The sequence below is a fragment of the Rana temporaria genome, chromosome 5 (assembly GCF_905171775.1).
Source record: "Rana temporaria chromosome 5, aRanTem1.1, whole genome shotgun sequence".
In the NCBI taxonomy this organism is placed as follows: domain Eukaryota; kingdom Metazoa; phylum Chordata; class Amphibia; order Anura; family Ranidae; genus Rana; species Rana temporaria.
This window is the reverse complement of record NC_053493.1, coordinates 145203529-145218059: the sequence shown is the minus strand read 5'-3', so window position 1 is coordinate 145218059 and position 14531 is coordinate 145203529. Positions and strand designations below refer to the sequence as shown.

The window sequence follows — 14531 nt, the reverse complement described above, 5'->3', positions numbered from 1 at the left end:
GCTGGAGAAGTAAGAGGCTCAGCCCCCCTCCAGTGCTTGGGGATGGGGGTCAGCAGCAATGCAGATCCTGATAGATCGGTGAGTGGATGGATGGTCACCTACCTGTATGCAGGGCAGCGATCGTCCCCGGGCACTCCACTCTGTGTGCTCTCTGGGCTCAGCAGCAGCAGCAGGCTGGGAGGTGTACAGGGGGAGGAGGGGAGGAGATGGAGGGAAGGAAGGGAGGAGTTGTATGTTGGTTGCCCGCCTAAGTGAAGCAATGCTGTGTGATCAGACTTCATGTCACTTTGTGTGTGTGATGGCATCAGTGTACAGATGGCACTTCCTCCCCCTTGTCACTTATCTTCCCCCCACATCCTGTAATGTGCTCTATGTACACAGATCCTGTCTTCTCCTGTCCTGGGAGGTGTGATCAGACCTTCCCCACCAACCATCACTGCTGGACTTCAGAAAACTGTCTGCACAAAAAACTGTCTGTACAAAAAAACTTTCTGCACAAAAAACCTGTCTGCACAAAAAAACTTTCTACACAAAGAAACTGTCAGCAAAAAGAACTGTCTGCACAAAACACTTTCTGCACAAAAAACTTTCTGCACAAAAAACTGTCTGCACAAAAAACTGTCTGCACAAAAAACTTTCTGGGTAAAAAACTGTCTGCACGAAAAACTTTCTGCACAAAAAAACTGTCTGCACAAAAAACTTTCTGGGTAAAAAACTGTCTGCACGAAAAACTTTCTGCACAAAAAAACTGTCTGCACAAAAAACTGTCTGCACAAAAAACTTTCTGGGTAAAAAACTGTCTGCACGAAAAACTGTCTGCACAAAAAACTGTCTGCACAAAAAACTTTCTGGGTAAAAAACTGTCTGCACGAAAAACTTTCTGCACAAAAAACTGTCTGCACAAAAAACTTTCTGCACAAAAAACTGTCTGCACGAAAAACTTTCTGAACAAAAAAACTTTCTGTACAAAAAAACTGTCTGCACAAAAAACTGCACAAAAAAACGTTCTGCCCAAAAAAACTGCACAAAAAACTGTCTGCACAAAAAACTTTCTGCACAAAAAACTGTCTGCACAAAAAACTTTCTGCCCAAAAAAACTGCACAAAAAAACTGTCTGCACAAAAAAACTGTCTGCACAAAAAAACTTTCTGCACAAAAAACTGCACAAAAAACTTTCTGCCCAAAAAAACTGCACAAAAAAAACTGTCTGCACAAAAAACTTTCTGCCCAAAAAAACTTTTTGCACACAGGCAATAGATAATAATAATCAGCATTTGGATCCCTATAGAAGTTTTTTTTTTTTTTGTAATGCATCTAAACACATTATTATTATTATAATACAGGATTTATATAGCGCCAAGAGTTTGCGCAGTGCTTTATAAATATAAACACCTGTTGTCTATGGAACGATGCGCACTGCTGCATTAAAGCGGTTGTATAGTCCAGTTTGTAACTTTTACCTACAGGTAAGCCTATAATAAATAAGGATTACCTGTAGGCGGAAAAAAAAGGAGTTCACCCAATGATGTTTTTTTTTATCTTTTCCCCTTAGATGGATGCTCGTTTTGTCTAGGGGAATCGGCTAGTTGTTTTAAAATATGAGCCGTACTTACCGTTTTCGAGATGCATCTTCTCCGTCGCTTCAGGTTATGGGCTGCGGGACTGGGCGTTCCTTCTTGATTGACAGTCTTCCGAGAGGCTTCCAACGGTCGCATCCATCGCGTCACTATACTGCGCCTGTGCACCGACGTTCGGCTTCTTTCGGAAAATCGTGACGCGATGGATGCGACCGTCTGAAGCCTCTCGGAAGACTGTCAATCAAAATAGGAACGCCCAGTCCCGCAGCCCATACCCGGAAGCGGCGGAGAAGATGCATCTCGTAAACGGGTAAGTACGGCTCATATTTTAAAACAGCTAGCCGATTCCCCTAGACAAAACGAGCAGAAATCTAAGGGGAAAAAGTGTTATGTACGGGTGAACCCCCCGCTTTAAGATCTATAAAATAGAAACATGTTTTCTTGAATGCAGTCATTTACATGTATAAGGGCTCCTTCACACAGATGCATAGGCGTGCGCACAGGGTGTGTTGGGTGTGCCTGGGCATACCCTAATCCTGTATGATGCAGATTGCCCTGCTGAACGCCCCTAACCCCATGGTAGCTGAGTCTACAAAAAAAGGAACTGGGGAATCTGTGTCCTGAGTGCATTTCTCTGCTATTTCACCAAAGTCCTTAAAGTGATATTAACCACTAGTTATACAACGGCAGGTCGGCTCGGCTGCGCGAAATAACGTAGCTATACATCATTTCACATTCCAGCCATTGGGGGCGAGTGCACGCCGCCGGAGGGCGCGATCACCGCCGGGCACCCGCGATCGCTCGTTACAGAGCGAGAACCGGGAGCTGTGTGTGTAAACACACAGCTCCCGGTCCTGTCAGGGGGAGAAATGACGGATCGTCTGTTCATACAATGTATGAACAGCGATCAGTCATTTCCCCTAGTCAGTCCCACCCCCCCTTCAGTTAGAACACATCCAGGGAACATAATTAACCCCTTCCTCGCCCCCTAGTGTTACCCCCTTCCAGTGGCATTTTTATAGTAATCAATGCATTTTTATAGCAATGATCGCTATAAAAATGCCAATGGTCCCAAAAATGTATCAAAAGTGTCCGAAGTGTCCGCCATAAGGTTGCAGTACCGATAAAAATCGCTGATCGCCGCCATTACTAGTAAAAAAAAAATATTAATAAAAATGCCATAAAACTATCCCCTATTTTGTAGACGCTATAATTTTTGCGCAAACCAATCAATAAACGCTTATTGCGATTTTCTTTTAGAAAAATATGTAGAAGAATACGTATCGGCCTAAACTGAGGAAAACAATTGTTTTTTTTCTATATTTTATGGGGATATTTATTATAGCAAAAAGTAAAAAATATTATTTTTTTTTCAAAATTGATGCTCTATTTTTGTTAATAGCGCAAAAAATAAAAACCGCAGAGGTGATCAAATACCACCAAAAGAAAGCTCTATTTGTGGGAAAAAAAGGATGCCAATTTTGTTTGGGAGCCACGTCGTACGACCACGCAATTGTGTGTTAAAGCGACGCAGTGCCGAATCGCAAAAAGTGGCCTGGACCAGCAAAATGGTCCGGGGCTGAAGTGGTTAAAGCTTTGAGTTTTCTTCTTCTTTTTTTAAAAAATAACAAACATATCATACTTGCCTCCACTGTGCAGTTCGTTTTGCACAGAGTGGCCCTGATCGCCGTCTTCTGGGGTCCCACGTCGGCTCTCGCGACTCCTCCCCGCATTAGATAACCCCCTCTGAGAAGCTCTCTCCCGAGGGGGTTACCTTGCGGGCACGCTCCTGTGTCATATAATAAATATCCCATTTTTTTTTTTTTTTATATATATATATTTTTTCTCAGTTTAGGCCGATTTGTATTCTACATATTTTTGGTAAAAAAATAAAAATAAAAAAAATCGCAATAAGCGTATAGTGATTGATTTGCGCAAAAGTTATAGTGGCTACAAAATAGGAGATTTCTGACATTTTTTTTATTTTTATTTTTTTACTAGTAATACGGCGATCTGCGAATTTTGTCATTATTGCGATATTATGGCAGACACATCGGACACTTTTGACACTATTTTGGGACCATTCACATTTATATAGCGAACAGTGCTATAAAAATGCACTGATTACTGTATAAATGTGACTGTCAGGGAAGGGGTTAACACTAAGGGGCGAGGAAGGGGGTAAATGTGTATTTCCTGGGTGTGATTCTTACTGTGGGGGAATTGAACTGACTGGGGGAGGTGACCGATGCTGTGTCCCTATGTACAAGGGACACAGCATCAGTCTCCTCTCCCTGACAGGACGTGGAGCTCTGTGTTTACACACAGAGCTCCACGTCCCTGCTCCAAAACTTCCGATCGCGGGTACCTGGCGGACATCGCGGCCATTAGGCAGGCGCATTGGCATCGCTGTGACGCGCCGTGCGCGCGCCCCCCAGTGGCGGGAGACCCGAGGCCATAAAAAGATGGCCTCCCGGATTTATAGAGCCACCTGGAGGCCGTCTTTTTACTATGGCCCGGGACTGAAGTAGTTAATTAACCTTTTTTGGGTTAATTCTCCTTAAGGCCCCTTTCACATTGAGGAGTTTTTCAGGCGGTACAGCGCTAAAAATAGCGCTGCTATCGCGCCTGAAAAACTCCTTCACTGCAGACTCAATGTGAAAGCCCGAGGGCTTTCACACTGAGGCGATGCTCTGGCGGGAGACAAAAAAATCTCCTGTCAGCAGCATCTTTGGAGCGGTGAGAGGAGCGGCATGTATACCGCTCCTTCACCGCTCCTTCCCATTGAAAACAATGGGAAACCGTGGCAATACCGCCCGCAATGCGCCTTTATAGAGGCGCATTGCGGGCGGTATTAACTCTTTATCGGCCGCTAGCGGGGGTTAATACCGCACCGCTAGCGGCTGATACCCGCGGCAATTCCGGCGGTATAGCGCCGCTATTTTTAGCGGCGTTATACCGCCACCGCAGCTCCCGCCCCAGTCTGAAAGGGGCCTTAAGGGGGTGTAACAAGTGGCATGTCCTATGCCTACATACATTTGCTAGTAGGTGTCCCTCATTCTCATCTCAAAATGTTGGGAGGTATGCTGTAGCATTTTTTTTTTATAATGCATCTAAACGTTATTATTATTATTATTATTATTATTATTATTATTATTATAATACAGGATTTGTATAGCGGCAAGAGTTTGCGCAGTGCTTTATAAATATAAACGATGCGCACTGCTGCATTACGATTCATAAAATAGAAAAATGTTTCCTTGAATGCAGTCATTTACATGTATAAGGGCTCCTTCACACAGGCAATTATGCCCATCCAAAGTCGCTGGCAGACGCACGTGCGTCCTCTTTGAAGCTGCGTGCGGGCGAATCATACGAGTGGATGAACACAGCGGCTGCACTGACGTAATCGCATGTCATAATCTGACATGTAGGCAGGAGCAGGTAAATAGATCCAAATGCAGAGTCTCTGTCACAGATGAGCGGGGGTGAGTTAGGCTCTATATACACTGGCCCGGATTCAGATAGAATTGCCTATCTATCGGCGGGCGTAACGTATCGCAGATACGTTACGCCACCGTAAATTGGGGCGCAAGTTCCGTATTCAGAAAGAACTTGCGCCCTAAGTTACGGCGGCGTAACGTATGTGGTCCGGCGTAAGCCCGCCTAATTCAAATGTGGTTGATGTGGGCGTGTTTTATTCAAATTAATTGATACCCCACGTATTTGACGCCATTTGTGAAAGAATCCCAGTGCGCATGCTCGAAATTACGCTGCAAATCGTCAATGCTTTAGACGTGAACGTAACTTACGTACAGCCCTATTCGCGAACAACTTACGCAAACGACGTAAAAATTTCAAACTTTGACGCGGGACCGACTTCTAAACTTAACATAGGATACCCCTCATATAGCAGGGGTAACTTTACGCCGGAAAAAGCCTAACGTAAACGACGTAAAAAAATGCGCCTGGCGGACGTACGTTTCTGAATCGCCGTATCTACCTAATTTGCATATTCCTCACGTAAATATACGGAAGCGCCACCTAGCGGCCAGCGTAAATATGCAGCCTAAGATACGACGGTGTAAGATACGATGGTGTAGGGAAATCTATGCGTAACTGATTCTATGAATCAGTCGCATAGATACGACCACGCAACTCAGAGTTTCTGAATCCGGGCCACTCTATATAAATATATACGCTCTATATAAAATCTCATTGAAATCGCACAAGGCAAGCAGGAATCGCAATGCTAATTTGCTTTAAATTCACACCAAATTCGTAGCGCATACGTGTGAACCGGGGTGAAAGCTGATTGGTTTCTATGCACAGCTGCAGCAGATTTTGCCCCCTCCAGCTGATTGGTTTCTATGCACAGCTGCAGCAGATTTTGCCCCCTCCAGCTGATTGGTTTCTATGCACAGCTGCAGCAGATTTTGCCCCCTCCAGTAAATCAACCCCGCTGTCTGCTGGAATGTTTAAAAAGTACCATGGTATAATGTAAATAAACAGTACATTTGCCTTTAATAAATCAACCTCTCTGTGTTTTTATTGGGAGCTTTATTTATTTATTTATTTGTATGTAATGGGTGACAACCACACCTTTTCACCTTTGCCAGCAGCCACATAAACAGTTTTCTAATGCCTTGTACACACGATCGGAATTTCCGATTAAAAAAATGCGACGGAATTTCTTCATCGGATATTCCGACCGCGTGTGGGCCCCCATCAGACTTTTTTCCTTCGGAGTTTAGAAATAGAACATGTTTTATTTGTGAAAAAAATCCGTTCGGAAATTCCAATCGTCTATGTGGAACTCCGATGGAGAAAAAAACACGCATGCTCAGAATCAAGTCGACGGAAGCATTAAACTTCATTTTTCTCGGCTCGTCGTAGTGTTTTACGTCACCGCGATTTGGGCGGTCGGAATTTGGTCTGACAGTGTGTATAAGACAGCTTGAACGGAATTCCCACAGGAAAGTTCCATCGGATTTTGTACAGTGTTGCCAACCGCCAGTATTTTTACTACAAAAAAGAAGGCGATTTTCTCCTGCCAGTAAAAGTAAAAGGTTAACAGTAAAAAATATGTCTGTGACGCTGGGCTTGGTCCGGAGCCGGCTGGGACCATCCGAGTGCTTGCTACAGTGTTTGGGTAGCTCTGGCGGAGGCAGTGCCTGAGCATGTCGTGTGATGTCATACTGCAATGGAGCCAAGCGGAGTAGCCGGTCCCTCTGTGGGACGGGAGCAAGGCAGGCTGGGACCAGGACCGTCAGTGCTGTTTGGACTGGAGTGGACTGAAGGGACCACTTGGCTTGGAGAGAGACTGTCACTGTGACTCAGGAGAGGACATGTCATGTCAGCGAGGTGACATCGTCATCTGTGCTGCTGCACACTGCTGTCAATGTCACCGTGAGAGTTATTAAAATTGTAATTTTTTTACCTTTGGAAATGCCAGTAAAATCTTGGCTGTGCCAGTAAGTTTTGGGTGTTGTGTCAGTAAATTTCAATCTGGTAGGTTGGCAACACTTATTTTATCCCATCGTAAATTCTGATCTTGTGTACATAGCCTCTTGAGGGGGGAGGGGGCGAGCAGGCAAGTCAGGACACTCTCTACTTTGCAGATAGAGAAAGGAGCTGTGTGTTAGTGGGCATCCTGACACTCCTGCTTGCCCCCTCCCCCCTCAAGAGGCTTTCTCCACACAAGTGATGCCCAGCAATGCCATCAGTGCCACCCCTCAGTGTCCATCAGTGCCACCCATCAGTGTCCATCAGTGCCACCTCTCAGTGCCCATCCATGCCCAGTGCCCACCCATGCCCAGTGCCCACCTATCAGTGCCCATCTGTGCCACCCATAAGTACCCATCAGTGTCCATCAGTGTCACCTATGAGTGCCCATCAGTGCCGCCTATGAGTGCCCATCAGTGCCGCCTATGAGTGCCCATCAGTGCCGCCTATGAGTGCCCATCAGTGGCGCATACCAGCGCCGCCTGTCAGTGCCGACTATCAGTGTCCATCAGTGCCGCCTATCAGTGCCCATCAGTGCTGCCTGCCTATCAGTGCCCATCAGTGCCGCCATATCAGTGCCTGTAATCGAAGAAAAAAAATTACTTATTCACAAAAAAAATAACAGAAAAAAAGAAAAACTTAATTTTTTTCAAAATTTTCTATCTTTTTTTAGTTGTTGCGCAAAAAATAAAAATCGCAGTGGTGATCAAATACCACCAAAAGAAAGCTCTATTTGTGGGAACAAAATGATAAAAAAATAGTTTGGGTACAGTGTAGCATGACCGCGCAATTGTCATTCAAAGTGCGACAGCGCTGAAAGCTGAAAATTGGCTTGGGCAGGAAGGTGCGTAAGTGCCCTGTATGGAAGTGGTTAATAATATCAGAATCTTCTGGGTCGTTCCTGGATTTTTATTTTTTTTAGGCTGGTTACAGAGTTGCTTTAAGCTATGGCATTTTTATTGTTGCCTTTAAAATAGATGTGATGTGCAATTTTGTTTTTGATGTGTAGAAATGATTGTAGCATGGTGACTGAGTGTATTATGTAGACCTAATGACCCTGATGCAGGATGTGAGCAAACTGACCAACTTCATGTATGTACTAAAATAAGATTTCTGACTTTCAGAAGAATCATGAATGATTGGATGTTTAGTTCTGCTGCATTCACATGTAAATGTAAAATTTCCCAAAAATTCCTTGAATACCATTCGTCTTCACATTCAAATTTTTCAATGTTGAAGGAAGTTCATACTTTATGTTTCCTTACAGCGCTGTCATTTCAATTTGGGAACTAATCAGTATATCATGGTGCAATTTAGCATTTTACATTTTCTACTGTTTAATCACATTTCTAATCAGAATATATTTTACATTTGTGCTAAGGGCATTTGTCTAAATTTTATTAAACACATAAAAAAAAATTGATAAATATGCAGTCAATAAACTGAACTCCTTCCAGAGGACCTATTGTGGTATTTTGTAAATGAATCCAGATTCTAAGATCCAGTGGCGGCTGGTGCTCAAAATTTTTGGGGGGGGCGTAAACGAAAAAAATAAAAAAATTGCAGCCTCACTGTGCCCATCAAATGCAGCCACTGTGCCATCAATTGTCACCACTGTGCCATGCCATCAAACGCAGCCACTGTGCCATGCCATCAAACGCAGCCACTGTGCCATCAATTGTCACCACTGTGCCATGCCATCAAACGCAGCCACTGTGCCATGCCATCAAACGCAGCCACTGTGCCATCAATTGTCACCACTGTGCCATGCCATCAAAAGCAGCCACTGTGCCATCAATTGTCACCAATGTGCCATGCCATCAAACACAGCCACTGTGCCATCAATTACCACCACTGTGCCATGCCATCAAAACGCAGTCACTGTGCCATGCCATCAAACGCAGTCACTGTGCCATGCCATCAAACGCAGTCACTGTGCCATGTCATCAAACGCAGCCACTGTGCCATGCCATCAAACACAGCCACTGTGCCATCAATTGTCACCACTGTGCCATGCCATCAAACGCAGCCACTGTGCCCCTCAATTGTCGCCACTGTGCCAATTGTTGCCACCTAGCCAATTGTCACCACTGTGCCCTTTAATTGTTGCCACTGTGCCCATTGTCACCACTGTGCCCTTTGTCACCACTGTGCCCATTGATGCCACTGTGCCCTTTGTCGCCACTGTGCCCATTGATGCCACTGTGCCCTTTGTCGTGACTGTGCCCATTGATGCCACTGTGCCCTTTGTCACCACTGTGCCCATTGATGCCACTGTGCCCTTTGTCGCATCTGTGCCCATTGTCGCCGTTGTGCCCTGTAAAATGCACTTACCTTACTCCTTCCACGTCCCTCGATGTCTTCTCCCGCCTTGGTGATGCTTCAGCCAATCAGGTTACCCATAACCAGAATCGGGGAACCTGATTGGCTGAGACGGCCGTCAGTCTTATCCAAGGAACGCACCCCCCGTACATTCCGAGGATAAGACATGCGGGAGCCGAGGGCTGTACCGCTGGCTCTCATAGGCACTTCCGCACAGCCAACCAGCTGCCGTTATTCAGGTGGCCGGCGCTCAAGTTCCGGCCATCTCTGAATAGACCAGCGGCAGCTGGCAACAATAACATACATTCATGCAATGCATGAATGTATGTTATTAGACTCTGTGGCGGGCGAGAGCCAGAGGGGGCGACGCTCCAGCGCCCTCTATGGACGAACCGCCACTGCTAAGATCACAAGTTGCACAAGGCGTGGATTTGTTTCTGTGATAACTGTGCAAAACCTCTTCATATGGATTCCACTAGGGTTGTCCCAATACCACTTTTTTAAGACTGAGTACAAGTACTGATTATTTTTTTCAAGTACTCGCTGATACCGATTACCAATACTTTAAAAATAAAAAAAATTAAAAATTTGCGACCGAATGTGATGGTGTTTCGTCACATTCGGCTACCCATCTCATCTTGCTACGAAAGCGACGTTCCGCCGAGAAATTTTGCACTGCGCATGCGCGATGCATTCCAAACGATTTGCGACAATACAGAGCAGTGAAACCCGTCAGATAATGTCACGGAAGTGACGTTACTGAAATACAAACACTAAGCTATGTGTTCCAAGACTAATACTTCCCTTGTTACCTAGTGTCTCCAGAACTGCCAGCTGTCCCTGTACAACCCAAAGCAACCTGTGGTGTTAGGTTCTGCATTGCTGGTACTTGTAGTGCCTATCCAGAGGAACCTGTGGTGATAGATCCTGCTATGCTGGGACTTGTAGTCAGGGCCGTCTTAATAGCATCATGGGCCCCTGGGCAAAGTAATGCTCTGGGGCCCCTACAATGATGACAGTGCAGGTAAACAGACATCAAGTAGGTAGGAGGCAGACTGCCTCCCCATTGCATCTATCACTCTCAGTGCCATCATGGGGCCCCCAATTTCATGGCAGTGTGGGCTCAAGGACCAGCTGCTTTGCGGAAAGTGCAGGGGCCCCCCATGCAGCTGGGGCCCCTGGGCAGTGCCCAGGTGTGCCCTCTCATTAAGACAGCCCTGCTTGTAGTGCCTCTAAAGATGCCAGCTGTCCTTGGACTGCCCTATACAATCCAGGGCAACCAGTGCTGATTATCCTGCAACACTGGGACTTGTAGTGCCTCTTGAGCTGTCATTTGCCCCAATGCAAGGCAGGGCAACCTGTGGTGTTAGGTCCTGCTATGCTGGGACTTGTATTACCCCTAAAGATCTAAGCTGCCCCACTACAAGCCCGGGTAAGCGGCAGTTCTGGAGACACTACAAGTCCCAGCATTGGGTTGTACAGGACAGCTGGCAGTTCTGGAGACACTACAAGCCCCAGCATGGCATTGCCCTTCGGACAAAAATCTGTGGATTAAAGCCTCGTACACACTATCGGATTTTCCGACAACAAATATGAGATGGCAGGGTTTTGTCGGAGAATCCGACTGTTTGTATGCTCCATCGGACAATTGTTGTCGGAATTTCCAACAACTTATGTTGGATAGCATGCTTTCAAATTTTCCGACAACAAATGTGTGCCGTCGGATTATCCGATCGTGTGTACACAAGTCAGTTGGAAAAAAATCTAAAGTACAAACACGCATGCTCAGAAGCAATGCTAACATTGCTAACATGCTAATTAGCAAAAGTTGAGCAAAGGGTGGCGCTAAAGAGCTGAATAACCACATAGTTTCGTATTTGTTGGCTGACATCGTTTTGCCATCTGTATGCAGAACAAGTTCACGGCCAATGCCCTTCAAACAAAATTCCACGGCTTTGTCAGACGGAAATCCAATTGTGTGTATGAGGCTTTAGGCTGGTCATACATTATACAATTTTCTGGTACAATTTGTCTTTAGATTTACCAAAACCATATAATATGAGGTCAAATCTAAACTCTTTCAATTTGTATGCAATCAGGGAGGCCCTTACACTACATGGTTAAAGGTAAATCTAAAGGAACTTGAATAAGAAAATTGTATAATGTATGGCCAGTTTCTCTATATAATATGTTATGGAACACTGGTGGAGGGTTTTCAGTGGCAGTGCGTCCATTAAGGGTGCACGGGCTCCGCCCCCTCTCTCCAGCCACCCCCCTGTGGATACAGTTTAGATAATCTCCTTGGGTGCACTTTAGTATTCCTCTGATCCCAGAGATATCGGCAGTATTTACGGCAGGGGACTTACATCCTTCCCCCCCAGTGAGTCCCCCACCGTAAATTAAGAATTAATTAAGGCTATTGGCTACCCCCCATTTTGGAGGCTTAGGACTCAGGACCCAGGACCCAGAAGCTATTAAAGACCATTGCAGTAGTGGTGTCTACAGTCTTGGGCGTAGCATAAGGGGTTGCAGGGGTCACAATCGCAACCCTGCCTCTAGCTCGAGGGGGCCCCTGCAGCCTCCCTGTCATATTATCATATCCTCCACAAAGTCCAGCTTCGATCTGCCCTAGGGCCCCACAGCCACGCTCCAGTACTGGGCTTCCACTTTGCCTTCCATGTCCACACCCCTCTATTCTCATTAACTGGGGAGAAGCTGTGAGCCATTTCCTGAATGGAGAGGAGCACAGGTGAGAACAGCCCAGGATGGGGAAGTTTCTGTACTGTTTGTTGGCAACAAGGGTAACCAAGCTTAGCGAGTTAAGAGGAGGAGAGTGCCGTACTGTAGCCACGATGGGACCAATGTCACTGATGAGGTAAGACACCGCTCAGTGTCTCCTAGTCACCAGCTGGGATTCTCTGTACCCCCACCCCACCCAAAGATGTCTGCTTACCCCAATTCCCTGACAGCTGGGGAAAAGACCCACACCTCTGGGAGGAGACCTTCCCCAACACCTGCCAACACTGACCGAGGAACCTTCAGAATTTGCTAAAATAAATCCCCTAACACCTCCTGATGGGCTCCGGAGGGGCTGCAGGCTCCAGATTGAGTCACATGGCTTTGCCCCCCCCCCCAGATCTAAGTTGCGCCCCCACCCCCCCCAAAGCCCCCTGACAACCCCCTCCGCCCTGGATGCTATGCCCGGCTGCTGAGGTCCTTTCCCATTACGGTACTCTATACTGCTCCTCCTCCGCAGGGCTGAAATCACATTCCTTTACAACACGGCCAGTCAGCTACGATCTGCACAGGGTGTATCATCCTACTACAACTACACTGCCATTCCGACCAGAGAATTTCACAGGTCTGAACGGCAACATAAAAGCCAGATACGCCCTGTGACTTCTGACAGACTGTGTGTATAGGAATGTGATTTCTAGATATGTGCAATTTGTTTCGTTCCAAATTAGTTTAACGAATTTCGACAAATTCATTCATTCGGAAATATCAGAATTAACGAAAACCGAGAATATTTGTAAATTCGAATAATCAAAAATTCTCAAAAATTCAAAATTCGAAAGCCCAAAAATTCGAAAATCAGAAATAATAACCAACTAATAATACATTAACTATTGCTAACTATTAAATTATAAGTATTGGAATTTCCTTTCAAATTTGGCTGTTAGTGAATGTAACGAATATGAATTTATCCAAAGTTACAAATTATCCGAAAAAACAAATGCCGTATCTAAGCGAATGGAACGAATTAATGATAATAAATAACAATAATAATAATAGTAAAAATATATTATTATTTTTATTATTATTATATATTATTAGTTTGTTCCGTTCCAATTTGTTTAGATGCTGTATTTTTTTTTTGGATAATTCATAACTTTGAATAAATTCGTATTCGTTACATTCACTAACAGCCACATTTGAAAGGAAATTCCAATACCTATACTTTAATAATTAGTTATTATTAGTTATTTATTCTTTAAAATGTTTAGATTTTCGAATTTATGAATTTTTAAATTTATGAACTTACGAATTGCGATCATAACGAATGACCTGAAAAACTAAAAAAAGACAACAACGAATTAAACTAAAATGAACAGATTTTTTGGCAGTGCACATGTCTAGCACTGATTTCAGTCTTGTGTAGTGTGGAGGGGAGGAGCTGCCAGGAGTCCCTGTTCTCCGATTCTCCAGTGGTGATCCCTGTCCTCTGAAGGAGCAACTCTGGGAACCCAAAACTCTTAAGCTACTTTGAGTATCTTGGCACGCGGTGGGTGTATCTGGTGGAAGTGGTGGGTGGTAGTAGGAAAAGCTGCAAACATGGCCTGTTGAGGATACTTGACAGAGTTGAGAACCACTATTGTAGAGAATGGGTCCTCAACCTGTGGCCCTCCAACTGCTGTGAAACTACAAGTCCCATCATGCCTCTGCCTTTAAGAGTCATGCGTGTAACTGTCAGCCTATCCCTGCCTCACAGGACTTGTAGTTCTGCAACAGCTGGAGGACCGTGGGTTGAGCAGATATGCCAGATGGAAATCACTGTAGTAGACACCAATACTGCAAGGATCTCTATTAGCTTCTGGGTCCTGAGCCGAGTGGCTTCCTTGCTGCATTGTAAACACAGGAGGTTCGCTTGCTCAGTGCAAGTGCCATTCGGTGATCACTTTGAATTTTCTCAGTGAATGCAAAGCATTCTCTGATTGGACAAGATGGTGACATAATGCTCTCCACCTCATCCAATCAGCAAATGATTTTCATTCATTTAGAAAATACAAAGCATGGTGCCCGTGGCTGACCTTCTGCGTTCACAATGCAGCAAGGCAGTCGCTCAGCACAGGAGCTAGCAGCTAATGGAAATAGGGAACTATTATGCACACAGATTTCTTTATAAATTTAAACCATGTGACACATATATTCAAAAGGGTTGTATAGGCCCTTCCTTGATAGAATCAATATGTGCTGGGTCCAAACACAGCCTTCTGAATAAATATCTTGCAATGATGCACGCACACCCGCCTAACAATTATACTGTTTATTGTATATCCACTTCCATACCACGCACCTTCCTGCCCAAGCCAATTTTCAGCTTTCTGCGCTGTCGCACTTTGAATG

At 45.1% G+C, this 14531-nt stretch overlaps 1 protein-coding gene across 2 annotated transcripts in view; it reads right to left on the bottom strand.

Moving 5' to 3' along the window:
• Window positions 1-191, bottom strand: part of ELMO1 (engulfment and cell motility 1) — a 559417-nt gene extending 559226 nt beyond the window's left edge. For both annotated transcript variants that reach the window (XM_040353213.1, XM_040353215.1), the window contains exon 1: window positions 103-191. The gene's annotated coding sequence lies outside the window, so the exon portion shown is untranslated. The remainder of the gene's footprint in view (window positions 1-102) is intronic.
• Between the last annotated feature and the right edge of the window lie 14340 nt (window positions 192-14531).